The sequence below is a fragment of the Felis catus genome, chromosome F2 (assembly GCF_018350175.1).
Source record: "Felis catus isolate Fca126 chromosome F2, F.catus_Fca126_mat1.0, whole genome shotgun sequence".
NCBI classification, from domain to species: domain Eukaryota; kingdom Metazoa; phylum Chordata; class Mammalia; order Carnivora; family Felidae; genus Felis; species Felis catus.
Genome location: NC_058385.1, coordinates 39,702,537 through 39,715,642, shown reverse-complemented (window position 1 = coordinate 39,715,642; position 13,106 = coordinate 39,702,537). Strand labels below are relative to the sequence as shown.

Here is a 13,106-nt window from a genome sequence, read left to right as displayed (position 1 = left end):
TCCCCTTACCCCCATGCTTATTCTTGTTCTCACTCTGAATGTCGCTACTAGAATGATTGGCTTGGGACAAATGTCTTATCTATTTAAAATAAGTACCTTTCATTTCAGTATGGCTTAGTGATCATTCAACCTAGAGGAATTCAGAATTCAGTAGGGGTACATTCTCAGCAGGTGTCCCATATCCCTTTCTGTCATATTTTCATTTCTTTTCCCTTTTCCCTGTTAGCTCTGTCTCTACTCTGCTTCACGTAGACCGGTCCTATAATAACTTAGTTTTCTGATGAATTAGGATGGAATTATGTCTTTCTTCCTTCTACAATTTTATTTGACACCAGGTAGAAATAAGGACTATAAAAAGAGTCTATTCCTACTGCTATTGAAGACCATCTACCTGAGGGCAAAAGCAAGACAATGAAAAGTAATAAGACAGCTCAATTAATTATAATCTTTCCAGACCTCAACTGCTATACTGGTTACAAGTACCACTATGCCTAGCACAGTGCCCCACTCAGGTAGGCAAACAATGAGCATATATTAAATGAATGGAAGCATTTTAGATCATATTTATTCAGTTGATAGTATCATACATGCTTTTTGTTTGTGGAGTCACAGAGGAATTTACTAGGGTTATATCAGGGGCCCCTGTGGTATTCACAGTCTGTTTTCTCCTCACTGGGCTACCCAAATGGCAGAGTGAAGGCTAGGAGCTTCTCCTGTGACAAGATAGCCATGACATGCAGGCAATTACTTGAATTTGTGCATTTTTTTTAATTAAAAATTCATGTCTTCATGGGTTTCTACTCCATTATACATTCTGGTTTTTTTGATGTATATATATATATATATATATATATATATATATATATATATATATATATATACATATGTGTATATATATATATATATACACATATGTATATGTATATATGTGGGTTTGAAACCCATCTCTGCCACTTCTATTGCTCTGCATCCTAAGCAAGCCTCTTCACCTCCTCCAGCTTCAGTTTTCTCATGTATCAAACAGGATTGTTAGGAGGATTAAATACATGAAGTGCTTAGATAATGGGTATGGTAAAGAAGTTTTCAGCTCTGTTCCTGTTACAGTGTGTTGATTAATGAGCATGTTTGTATTCAGTGTTGGAACTGTATAGAGGTGGTGCCATTTCATGCCCAGTTTTATGAAGAAGTTGGGAGGAGTGGGCACTAGAAGGTCAAGGAAGGCAAAGGTAGAGTGACCAAGGCTAGAGCAGAGCAGAAGCTTGTTGACTTCCTTCTCCTGACTGTTGTGTATAGCCTGGATGGTCTTTGTAGTAGAGGCTGGGGCTGGAGTTGGAAGGGAGGCCTGATCCTAAACTGGACTATGCCTTCCGTTCTACTATCTTAGAAAGCTGCCCTGGGGTGATATTTAACCTTCTCCAATGACTCACAGTCAAGGGGATTTTCCGTTGAGGCTTAAATTCGCACAGATTCCAAGTTGCAAGACCTACCTGAATGCAAATGAGGACAGTGGTCACTGAGACCAAAATGTGCTGATTTAGGTTTATGAAGCTCAAGTCAGTTGACCTGGCAGCTTGGGTGTGAGATGAAGTGGAACTTAAATGTGCAAAGTGGTCATTTTCAAGGCATCTGCCATTTGGAGTCAGACTTTCCTGATGATGAGAGTCTTGCCCGTCCCTTTTGTGTTGACAAAAGTGTTTGGGCCATGGCTGGCAATAAGGAATGGTAATAACGCTTATAAAAAGTCACCTTACATTTGTGTCGCATGCCACATTGAACAACGCAGTGTCATATCCATTATCGTATTTGATCCTTGAAGCAATTCAGTGAACTAGAAAAATTACTGCAGCCTGAGATTAGCCATTTTCTTCGAGAACCTATGGTCGCTAGCATTCATTTCGAGTGTGTGCTCCTGTGCTGTGTGTACAGTGACCGCCTTTCTGTTTGCAGTATCTATTCTCTGCTGTTTAAATTTTACTTTTTCCGTAATCCGTTGACTTTATAAAATCTCCCCATCCTCTGACTCTTTCCATCTCACTCTAAAATCTCTCTAGCATTAGTAAAACTAATTATTGAGAAGAAATGCACTTGGAGACTGGACTCTTGGCTGAATTTCTGCTGGAAATGCTCCCTATAGTAGGTGTTAACATAATTAAGTTATTTTTCTCCCTCCCTCCCTCCCTTCCTTCCCTCCTTCCTTCTTTATCTCCTTCCTTCTTTCCTTTCTTCCTTCCTTCTTTATGTTTCTAGGGAAAAATGTGTGTGTGTGTGTGTACGTGCACATGCGTGTGGACTGAAGAAAGTTTGATCAAGTGTAAGGAAAAGGATGGATTAAATTAATCAAAGTGAAAAAAATTGTCAAGTTCCCCAAAAGATCCTTACAGGTTAAAGGTGGGATGTACATAGGTGTGAATCTATAGTAACTGTGACTTTGTGGTACATATTTCTTTTGGTGAGATGACGTCATCTCATCAGGTTCTGGTTGTGCTGCTTCAACTATTATATTGAATACAGCGACAACTAAAATCCGTGATAATTAATCATTTTTTTTCAATAATTTTATGTTTAGGAACGATATTGTCTTCCCAGTTTCAGTTGCTAACATTTATCAGGTAAATCAACATTCGCAAATGTGCGTGTGATAAATATTGCCCTACAATCCTCATGATCCTTTCCCTAAATGATTCTGCCTTGTATTTCAAGATCTTTATTTTGCCAGATGGTATTGAGATCACTAATACAGCAATCAAGACTTCCCATATATGCAGAAATGTAACCATCAGAGACGGGTGTTAACAGAGTGAGAATTATATTTTTCATACTTGTGAATTTTAGGATTCTTAGTGAGATACGCATGTTTCATATATGGTGTAATATGAATGTCTTTTTAAACAAATAAAAGGTTCAACACATACCTGCCGCAAAACATTACCCCAATAATGACAATAGTTTAACAGGAAAATTTCAAAACAATACCTACCATATGGTAGAAACATAAACCTATTTGTCTGACACTTTTTCCCATTTGATTTAGGCTGAATTTACCAAATATTTTGATAGAGGGGAGGCCTTTTAATGTTGTGACTAAAAGCTTAGACTCTGAAGTCAGAGCTGGGTTTGGCTCTGATTTCTGTTGCTTCCCAGCTAAGCTTTGTAGGACTGGTCTTCTCATCTGTACGGTGGGTATCAGATTAGTATCCAATAAGGTTGCTAAAATTATAAAATAAGATAAAGAATGTGAATTGCTTAGCAAAACGTTTAGCATATAGTTGGTGTTCAGTACATAGTATTATAGGTATATTATTATTTATGAATAGCAATGACTTCAGTTAGATTAGCTCGCATTTGGTATAGCTCATATATCCTGGAATATATGTATTCTTTTACACTATCTAAAATCAGAATTTCCTCTGTGTTTATAAATTTATTTATTACGTATTTATTGAGTAACTACTGTGTGCTGTATACCTTCCTAGAAGCCCTTCCTAGAAGCTAAGCCAAGAATGGCAAGCTAAGTAAAGTCTTTCTTTTCACAGGAATTGTGGTCAGTCGGAGAAATAGATGATAAAGCAGCAAACTCACCACTCCTGTTTGTTTGTCTGTTTAGCAGTAGAGTGCTGATCAGGGATTCCTGCCTTAAGGCCACTGGAAGTCAGACTGAGCATTTGTACTGAGATCTGGAACAGAGTGGGGAATTGTCAGTAGCCATGCATCTAGAAAATCCACTGTTTCATTTGGAAGCTCTGGGCTCTAAGGCAGTCGGCCGTAAGCTGCAGTTTATGCCTTTGCCACCATTTCACAAAGCGCGATTGATGTGTGCCTGTACCTTTCCTTCAGATCACCTCATCAGTGCTCAGCAAGTGATATAACATGAATAAGTAGGTTAAGGGTCATTCTTCACGAAAAACCATTGTTCAAGAATGCTCAGTATTTCTGGAGTATGCTGAACGTAGACAGTGATCAAAACAAATGTGTTTTCCCACCTTCATTTGTTTCCTAGTAAAACAAGATATGCCTCCCCATCCCCCTTCTCTATTTAAATCTTAGAATTCAAGGTCTTAATGGAACTAAAACGGAACTCTTAAAAGGTAGTTTCTGGAGTGTAGGTGCATAGATGGCGGAGGACTTTGGTGTCCGTGGATCTGGGCTTCTTTAGCAAGTAGGCCAGGGGACCGTTTCTGGGTCTGACTTTCATGGAGGGTCTTCCTGGAGTTCTTAGCTCCTGAGCTAAAACCAACGCAAGCCTCTTCCAATGCCTTGGGTGTTCACTTCAACAGACCCCAGTAAAAGCGCTCAGAAGCAAGGAAAAAGTTTTCCTCCTGGCTCTCAGTAGTGAATTACAAACTGGCGTTCTCTCCTCCCATTCTTAAAACTCGAAGGGTGGTACCAGGCGGCGATGCTGACAGTGTGCATTCGCAGATGCCACCATATGGGTCTCGGAAAACTAGTTGCACTGATGATTCCCTGCACATGTAGGAGACAGTTTGCATTGTTGGCATCGTCCCTGCACAGAAACAAGCACAGCTTAGCAAGGCTGAGCAGATGGAAGTGGATCTGGTGCCAGGGAAGCAGTGAATTAAAGGTTATACCCACCAGGTTTGATGCGGTGCCAGTTTGAATTGGTACAGAAGCTTCAGCCCACCTGCTTATTGGCCTCATGACATCTGGCATCTTTTTATTTTATTATTTTTTTTTAAATTTGGACCGAATTGAAGGCAGCAAGGAAAAATGTCATTTTAAAAGCCGGTTACAAGTCAATGGATTTAAACTTTTAACCAAAAAAAGGCCTACGGGTCCTTCGCGTTAATGTTCCGTATTAATGATTTTTTATAAAACCTTGGGGAAATGATACTCCGAGGTGCTGAATTGTGCTGCATTTTATAGCATAATATAATGGAGAGGGTGGACTGCTAACAACACTGGCTCAAAGTTGCTAAAGAGTGACCACGAAAAGGGCCATTATCTGTAGCCTGTATGTTGCAGTTGGGAATCCGGGAGGAAAAGAAACTTGTTTTCTATTTATTCTACTGCTTTTCGCACCATAATAATGAGAAAACATTGTGGCATTTCACCTGGAAGCACACTCTAAGAGGTGCTTTCCACCTTTAGTTTGTTCCTGTAAAGTTTTTTCTGTAGCAGTGTATTTAGTTATGCTGTATTTCAGCTGCAATCCCCACTCGCTCAGCACACATTTGTATCCTGTGTACACAAATATGCAACATCCCCAGCCCCAGGGTAGCAGTGTGTGCATACTGAAACCTGTTTGTATGTCTCCTCCATTTGGGATTTGCATGCCTGCTCCCTGGGTGTGAAATGAAAGCATGCAATGGAGTTGCACTCCGAGGTGATTAGCTTTTAACTGAGCCTTTTGACTCGAAGTGTACATTAGGCCTGGCTTAGAGGACCCACAATTTATTGATTTTAAATTGACTTCTAATGATGCTGCATCAAGCTCTGTATCAACGTTCTAGAGGTAAAAGAAATCATTAAGTAAATGTATTAAATGTCTAAAATGAAATCAACTTTTCACCCCACAAATCTGACATGTATCATCATACTACTGATTTTTTCTTCCACTGGAATTGGCTTGATTTTTTCTCTCTCTTTTAGAGGTTATAACAGCCACGAAACTTTGTGGTAGTGTAGTCTTTTCCTTTCAGAAAAAAATATGGAGGAGAAACATTGGTTAAAAAAAAAGAGAGAGAGATAGAAATTCCTCCTAAGTTTTGCTCAGTGAAGTTAGAGGGAGAAAGAAGAGAAACCAGGACAGGAGAAAAGAAATTGGAAAGCCAGTAACTTGTTCTCATTTTAAACTGTCCAAACAGCCTACAGACAGACCTTGAAGATGTAATATCTGTGTAGTCCTCAGAATATGTAAGAGAACTGGTAGGTGTCTGATTGAGAAATTCATTCTGTTAGTTCTGGATGTAATCTGGAAATGTGCTGTCTGTTTTACAGTCTTTGAATATTGTAATGACTTCTTAATATTAAAAGTATTAATTATTAATGTTAAAATATTAAAACATTTTAAAATAATTTTAAAATATTAATACACTACTAATTATTAATATTAAAAAATAAAGTTCCAATTCTAAATTACATAAATTGGAACTATACCTTTTGCTAATGGTAATTCCAGGTGAAAGCCTATTTCTCAAAGAGAAGGAATCACTATGGAAAGAAAGACAGTTAAAAAAAAAATCTTCTAAGCAACAAGATTGGAAATGATGCTGGACTTTTATCAACCCATTTGTTATCAGAATCCCTAGGTTCACTTTAAGTTTAAATCTCAAATTGATTTGATCTAATTTAAAGGGTGCATCAGTCAGCATTTCACAATAGAATCAAGGCAGGAAAGAATAAAATCGCCCCCATTGCAGAACCTTCCTAACACACAAGGTACTTAGCACTTCCTCCTGTTCACTTTAACTAACTCATTTATATTTGATACTTCTTCATAACTCTATTAGACTGGAATTTCTTTCACAAGCTTCTAAGGTGTTCTTCTATAATAATGCGCCTTCATTATAGTTTTCCAAAGACATCTCACTGTTGTCACAGTCAAAACTTATACATTATTCAGTGTTGTTATAAATAATTCTTGGTAGAGACCAGGTACTAAATTGCTACCTCATATTCATTGAAGCGAGAGAATCTGTTTCAAAGTTCTGCAGATATGTAGGTAACCCAGAATATTCCAAGGGAAATAAAAGAAATACATTTTTGTATTTCTCCAACTGAGCAGTTTTAATGAGGCAATGGTTTAAAAAAAATCCCCAATGAACGATGGCACTGAAACTTGTAAAGTTATAACCACAACAAGATGATATCCAAGCATAATTTTATTTACCATGTATCTGATAACATTGCCTTCTGGGCTCTCTATAATATAATATATTGCTGAATACTCTCTTCTCTATATATTTACAATCTAATACTCATTGTTAACAGACACAAGAGCTGGTAAAAATGGGTCTGGGTAGAGAGCTCTATGGATTAGCTGGGAGGCAAGATCTTAAGAATTCTCTCAGCAAACCAGATTGTGGATTTTATATTTATATTTTTAAAGATATCTTCACCATCTATGTATAAAATAACCAACTTGAAGTCCAAGTAAATGCTCGTGTCTCAGGGTTTCAGAACTGAAGTTTTATTTTCCTACTCGTGGTAATGGGCATTTCTGAGATTTCCTATTTATTTTCTGATATCTCAGTATAGTATCTTTTGTATTGCCTACAACTTCTTTAACATCCATAACGCTTTGGGGATGTTATTCAGATGAGTAAATAAATCTACCTCTTTAGATTTTTCTTTCCTTGAAAAAGTCAATGTTTTGAATGCAGCCCTTTGTGGAAATGGTGTCTCTTAAATTTCTCATCTCTAAAACACCACCCATTTGTCTATTTGGAATTCTTTAAAGAGAAAAGGTAATCCATTTTGTTATTAATAGTCAGTATTGATTTTGAATATTTATGACCAAGGGTTCACTATAGGTGCTTTAAAAAATAAACCCAGAAAATCAATAATTTACCCTCAAGTTAATGAAATAAAAGAAAAGGTTCTGAAAGACTCAATTTACATGGACTCTGCATTGAGAATAATGGTCTCACGAATTTAGCTCAGCCAAATTCTGCTCTACAGCTGCTATCATCTTTAATGTATATTTTTGCATTGTCTAAGATATGGCCATACTGCAGAGTAAGGTAAAATGCAGTACCGGGTACAAAATAGAGATTCAAAACATTTGTTTAATGGCTGTATGGACCATGCAGTAAATCAGTTCTTTCTTCCTTCCTTTCTTTCTTTTCTTTCTTTCTTCTTCCTTTCTTTCTTTCTTTTTCTTTCTCTTTCTTTTTTTCTCTCTCTCTCTTTCTTCTTTCTTTCTTTCTTTCTTTCTTTCTTTCTTTCTTTCTTTCTTTCTTTCTTTCTTTCTTCTCTCTCTCTCTCTCTCCCTCCCTCCCTCCTTCCCTCCTTTCCATCTCTCTCCCTCTCTTTCTTTCCTTCTTTCGTTAACAAAAATGGAGCATATATTATGGAAGTGGCTGAGAACACAGATTCTGGAGTGAGATTGCCTGGGTTCAAACCAGCTCTGCCTCTTGCCAGCTGTGTGAGTCAGGGCAAATTACTTAACCTCTCAGTGTCCCAGTTTTTCCCTCTGTAAAATGGAGAAACTGTAACTACTGCTAATACCAAACTTTTGAAGCCTTATAAGGAATAACATATTTATTAAGAATTTAGTTGGGGCACCTGGGTGACTCAGTCGGTTAAGTGTCTAACTTTGACTCAGGTCATGATCTCACGGTTCGTGGGTTCGAGTCCCGCATCAGGCTCTGTGCTGACAGCTTGGAGCCTGGAGCCTGCTTCAGATTCTGTGTCTCTCTGTCTCTCTCTGCCCCTCCCCTACTCACACTCTCTCTCTCTCTTTCTCTCTCTCTCTCTCAAAAATAAATAAACATTAAAAAATTAAGAAAAAAAGAATTTAGAGCAAATCTGGGTACATTGTAGTGTCTTATGAGTATTTGATCAATAAGTAGATACATAAGGATAAGTAGGTGATAAAATTCCCAGCACAGAGAATAGAGCAAGGCAAGGTCTTTGTTCATAATATATTCAAAATATTCAGATATTATTCTAGCCTGGAAATGCCTAACATGCATAAAATCCCCTTTTAAATGGATGGAAGTTTAGGTTTTGAGCTCGAGAAGATGATATTTACCATATTAACAAGCATTATCCCTTCAAATCAACATAGCTTCTCTTTATTCTTGTGGGCAAAATTATGAAATCATTGCAATATATGTTTATTATTCGTAGTATATTCTTATTTTATTTTTAAAAAGTTTTTTAACGCTTATTTATTTTTGAGAGAGGGAGAGAGAAGGCGAGCGGTGTAGGGCAGAAAGAGGGAGACAGAGGATCCAAAGCAGGTTCCATGTTGTGAGCATAAAGCCCAGCACAGAGCTTGAACTCTTGACTGTGAGATAACAACCTGAGCCAAAGTCAAGAGTCGCTTACCCGACAGAGCCACCCAGGTGCCCCAGTATCTTCTTACTTTATAATCACTCTTCATTGAAAGGAGAACTAACCCAATGTCAGGTTATCACACTTTTTAGCTGATATTCTAGTTATCAGATTTGTAGGTCTGTGAATGATTTTCACTGCGTCTCCTCCGCCAGGCATAGTTAGCTTTTAAGCCCTTTTCAATAATGATAAACTCAAAGCATTCCTTTCCTTTAAGACACTTTTAGTTAGTGCCAGATAGATGACTTGGGGGTGCAGTGAAAGTGTCCCTGAATACTTAATATATAAATTCTGTGCTCCACATCCTGTTAGTCCCAAACGTCTGTTGATTCTGAATCAGCGATGTTTTTCCATTTCTATCTCCATTCCCAACATGACTGCTTTAGTTCCTGGCCTCATCATTTACTACTAGAAATTCTGAGAAGTTTCCTTCCTTGCTTCCTAGCTTGCTTGTTCCTTTCCCTATATCTCATTATCTGCACTGCATTTAGAATGAGCTTTCCAAATAACATCCCTGATCGCCCTACTCTCTTGCTCAAAAATCCAATAGCATCGCATTGCCTCAGCAGAAATCCCAACCCTGTTGCCCATGACACTCACCTGGGCGAACTCTGCCTCTGAAGATGTTGATTCAATATGAATTCGGTGAGCTCAGACTCTCACCCTGGGAATTTTGATGAAGCCTCTCCATGGACCAATGTTTGAGAGCCACCAGCCAGAAGAAAAAGGCAAAGTACACAAACCCTCTCCAGACTTGTCCTTGTCCTTTCTCCCTCCACTCCCACATACCTACTCCCATCTAGTTGGAGTCTTTACCTCCATACCTCGCAGGTGCTTCACTCCTGGTTTGGTATTGAACTCCCCTTGGTGACTACTGGTGATGGCTCTGGAACAGTGGGTAGCTTCTTCTGCAGTATTCTCAAACACTCTGCCTCCCTTGCATTTCATATTTTCTTACTTTTATCATTAGAAGAATTGGTAACACAAGGAGTGCTGGAATAATGGAGTTAAGAGATGTACAGTTCAATTGGGCAAAAGTAATTCAGTGCAATAAATCCCATTTTCTGCTTCAGTCTATTGGAGAACACTAAAGATAGTTACAGTACAAAGCACCCTCCTCCCAAGTTTTTCTCTTTCCAGTTTTCTTACAACCCACCTGCCATAACACCTTTCTTTTCCAAACTTCCTGGAGAGTCTTCGACATAACCTGCTCCATTTGACTTTTATCATCCTCAGCCCTCTTTTTTCCTTATGATTTTGCAACTTGAAAGTTTTAGAGAGCAATAGCACTTCCCTTAGAAGGCTGAGAAGGTCAGAGAACCTCAACTGTGGTTGTCTTTAGTGTATGAGCATTGTGCCTGGTGGTTATGGAGAGGGGAGATTTGGCAACAATTGTACAGAATCCTGCCTCTCCCATTTCACCTTGTGTACCTTAAGATTAACAACTTAAGATTGACATCTTAGTGATTGCGATTTCTCTGTGCAAACACATATCTCAAAACACATTAAAATAATAGGTGACTAGTGTGTTTTGAATATGTATTGTGTCCACTTCTCAAAATTGCACTAAGGAAAATCTAACTTATTTTCTTTATAATAATACAGAACTGATAAGATCGGAAGGTATTTTGTCTCCTCCCTGTTAAAATTTTCTCTTCTCACTACCCTCAAAAGAAAAGGTTTCCTTTGCCCTTGTATACCAATTCCTATAGCTATGTCACAACTTACTCCAACCTTAATGATATAAGCAATGGTTTCTATGTTTGCAAATTCTTCAGGAGAGGTATTCAGGAAGCACTTGACAGGGCAATTCTCACTGGGGTTATGTTATGGAAGTCAGAGGGCGACTGTCTGAAGGCTCTACTGGGGCTGAGGACCCACTTTCCTGGGATGTTCACTGAATGCCTATGCACAGGGTAGCTTGGGTACCCTCGCCACACGGCATCTGGATTCCTCTAGATTGTGTAATCAAGAAGCCAAAGCAGAAGCTGCAATGCCTTTTATGACCTATTGTCAGAAGTCACACATTGTCACTTCTGCCCCATTCATTCAGTCATGCAGGGCCAGTCTTGGTTCATTTTGAGGCAGGATTACACAAGGTCATAAGATATTGGAGGTGTGGATCACTGGGGGTCATTAGGGAGGCTGGCCACTCTTTTCTGCAAGATGAATTGTGGATTAGCTGCTGTCATAAGAGTTAGAGAGCAGGAAGTATTGAAAAGCATAATGTTTTATAGCTGGAAAAGATGGAGACCTTATGGTCTAATCAAGTATTCTTGAGTCATAGATCTAGAAGTGGTTTTAAGAATTAGCTAATTCGGCCATTTAAGTCACAGATAAGGAAAGAGAGGCTCAGCAAGGACGTTTGTGTCAGAGCTGAGACAAGTGGCCAGAACTTTTGTATCCCAAGCCAATAAAGGATCAAATGAAGACAGCAGGAAAGCAAGCAAACTCTCTAGGAATATCTGAGAAGGAAAACTGCAAACGTGTTCTTTTGATGTTTAAACATAATCTGAATTTGAGTCAACATTATAAATTGCATAATTTTTATGACTGCCATGCAGCATGGTTGTGACTTTGCTTGTCGGTAAAGTGTGCCACACACTAATTTATGTGGGCTTTATTTGCTTGCAACATTATGTTCTTTTGACATGTTCCTAATTGTGCTATTTGCTGATCATACAATGCAGTCATTTGCTGAGAAATTAAAATTAAGTGAAACATTATCTGTTCACTTATCTCATAAAAACTAGAGACATATTAAAAGAAAACTCGAAACTTTAAACTAAGATATAGAGTATTAGAAAGATTTTTTAAATTGGTTAAATAAATTAATCATTGACACTAAGCAAAATCTTAGCAGTCAATTAGAAATCAAATTGTACAAAATAGAATGTCCCGAATCCTGTTTTTCCTTGCCTAGAAGTTAAGTCAGATAAATTTTATTTATTAGTGTAGTTTCTTTCAATAATGAAGTTCTTTTACCTACTCTAATGGCCACAGACAAATCTATTTTTAAACTATAGCCATTCCTTCATTATTTTGACAACTTGAATTGAATATCACAAGTTACAGAGTGCAACTGTTTTATAGACTTTCTTTGCAATTGGAATACAAGACAAATAAAAGTAGACATAAAAAGGGTCATTTGATTTTGAAAGTTTTATGGCTGCGGTTACAGATCGGCATACATAGGGATAAAAATACTGGGCCTTGCATTAGTTCCTCCATATATTTTGCTTTGGCTCCTTAAGAGAATAGGATGTGACAGGGGAGAAATATAAATTTTCAATTTGTTTTTTCTTTGGAGAAAAACCCACCTTATTTCTATGACCTAGGAGAGCACTGTGCTTGAATGGGACAATGTACCGATGCTGAGGTTAACTCTGTGCAGTTTTTGGGCATAACTCTGGATGGGCATGGCCTGGGCAGCTAATGTTCCTTCTACCCACGTCGTTAAGTGTTTCTCTATGAGGTTTTATCTTTCATTTTTGAAATGAAAATAGGTATAGCCAGGTAACTACTTAATCTATTTTTCTTCATTAAACATATACATAGACTATTTTAAATATAATTTTCCTGTAGTTGTGATTCTAATAATGAACTGTTGTTACCAGACATTCAGCTAAATGTTAAATCTAGCAGGACCTATGCAGAGTCCCAATGTGAATAATCATTTGATTTAGGTTATTGATTACCCTCGTATTTTAAAAGCATCTTACATAAAATGTTAAAATTATATCTTCCATATCTACTATTTAATGACCTGAACTTCTGTGCACTAGTCTCCTGTTATTCTGTAAGCAAACCGTGTGAGTTTTCTGTGTAATTGAAGGGCTAGAGAATACTCTTTCTGTCTGAAGGCAGAAAAGGTTGAAGGTTGAAAATATCAGTGTTTTCAAGGTGAAGGAAATAACAATAAGAAAAATTAGCACTTTAAATTAAACTCCTGTTTTGGTTGAGGCCTGTGCATAAGACAATTTTAGCACAGATGTTTTGTAAAGCTCATAATGGGCAAGGGTGAAAAAAAAAGTGAGAATAATTAATCTTTAGATAAAATCTCTAATGGAAAAAATACATACTCAACA

The 13,106-nt window shown here is 37.8% G+C and overlaps 1 protein-coding gene across 1 annotated transcript in view; it reads left to right on the top strand.

Moving 5' to 3' along the window:
- Positions 1-13,106, top strand: part of TRIQK (triple QxxK/R motif containing) — a 342,742-nt gene that overhangs the window by 190,331 nt on the left and 139,305 nt on the right. The window lies entirely within an intron of this gene.